This window comes from Haliaeetus leucocephalus, unplaced genomic scaffold, assembly GCF_000737465.1.
Source record: "Haliaeetus leucocephalus isolate CR32 unplaced genomic scaffold, Haliaeetus_leucocephalus-4.0 Scaffold143, whole genome shotgun sequence".
NCBI classification, from domain to species: Eukaryota; Metazoa; Chordata; class Aves; order Accipitriformes; family Accipitridae; genus Haliaeetus; species Haliaeetus leucocephalus.
This window is the reverse complement of record NW_010972579.1, coordinates 2278482-2280360: the sequence shown is the minus strand read 5'-3', so window position 1 is coordinate 2280360 and position 1879 is coordinate 2278482.

Genomic DNA, 1879 nt, shown 5'->3' with positions numbered 1-1879 from the left:
CCGGCTGCGGCTCTGACCCGCCCGGTTGCTGCGGCTGCTCCCGCCGGGGCCCCCGGGACGGGCGGTCCCCGCCTCGGCGGCACCGGGCGATGCAGGGGCGGTGCGGGGGAGACGGGATCGGGGGGGGGATCGGGGGGTGCCCTGTGACAAGGAGACTGCTGGACCGGGGCGGTGGGGCCACCCAGGCAGCACAGCCACGGGTGCTGTGGGCGAGCGGCTGCTTGGAGCCCTTTTGTGCTGTAATTGAGTGATGCTAATTAGGTTTCAGCAATTCTCCTTAGGCTGTGGTTGCTGCTCGTCGGTTCGGGGCTGCAAAGCTTTCTCAGCCGTTGTAAGGCAGGATTGCCTCTTCCCTCCCCAGCTGTGCCCCCAGCCTGGCCCTCCCTGCGCCTGCGCTGGCTCTCGGCTGAGCATGGTGATGGAAGACCACAAGCGGTCATCGAGCAGGCCAAGAGCAATGGGAGAAGGTAGTGTGCCACTGCCTTGGCACACAGCTTGCTTTCCAGCACCTCCTCACATTGACTCCAAACATGTCAAGTCATCTCTGCAGCCAGCGTTGGGGGGGGGGGGCAGTGAGTCTGCAAGCAAAGTGAGTTCGTGCAACAAGATTGGGGGTGGGAACGCTCAAACTGGGCTTGTCCTGGAAGTGGGCTCCAAGCATTGCCTCCAGGAATGGCCCCTGGTTAAACAGCCGTAACAGACCACCAGCCTTTTAGTCATTTAATACACGGTTTATTGAGCTGGGTTGACTACATTGCCACTCTGACTGCACCCTCACCAAGCCCCAGGGCATCATTGGTGAAACTGCAGTTGTGCTGTGGTGGCCACCGCTGTGGGAAGAACCGCCCTGGCTGGCCAGTGTCTGATCCATCGGGAGAGGGTGGGGGAACTGTGTTCTCCCCATGGCAGGCAACAGAAAAGGTGAGTGAAGGACCCCTTAAGAACAGAGATGTCTGGAATGGACACACTGATGTCCTCTCTCCTGTCCCTACCTGCCCAAAGGACCACAGAACATGGATCACCTGGGTCCCAGCAAGCTGTCCCCTCCTTTCCATCCATGTGCACAAGGGGACAGGGGTAGGCAGGCAACATTTAGCTGGTGCCTTGGCTCAGACAGAGGGAAGAAGTTCAGCTATAAGATGGTGCTCAGCATACACACTCAGGATCACAGAACGGTATGGGATGTGGGGGGCAGATTTGTGCAGAGCTATGAAACCATACGTATATAAGCCAAGAGCTGCTCACACCTTCAGAAGTGCTGGATCACAGCTCAGGACCATGTTGTTGGGTCTGAGACAACAGAGATATGGGGACAGCTGCCACAGGAGTGACTTGCAGGGCAGTCGGGGCCTTTAGGTGCAAAAGACCCCAGGCCTTCTCCAGAGCAATCCTCCAGGAGCTGTGGCAGTGGGGCTGCCAGGGCTCAGAGCAGGAGCAGGGGAGCAGAGATGCCTGATGGATATCCTGGGTGGAGGGGTAGCTGAGGCTGGCAAGTCCCCAGTGCCCACACTGAAGTAAAGAGCAGGTGGGAGCTGAGAGAAGGAACACCTTGCAGGAACAGTCCCGTGGTTCTGCTTGGCCCAAGCCCTGGGCTAGTGCTGTGGCTGATGTGGAAGCACCAAGACACAAGCTGGGCTGAGCTTGGTGGCTCGGGTGACCGGGATGCTGTGTAGGCACTGCCCAGGCAGCCCCTTGCCCCCGGCTGGTGGGGAGGGGACCATTTTCCTCCCAGAGACCTGCAATGTCCATCCACGGAGGCAACCAAAGTACCTAGTGTCCAGCGGCTGCCCATGGTCTCACAGGTGAGCTGGGGTAGAGCTGCAGGTCCCAACCAGAACCTGGTTTGGGGCAACAGGAGCCCTGGCCTGTGCTTGAGGAC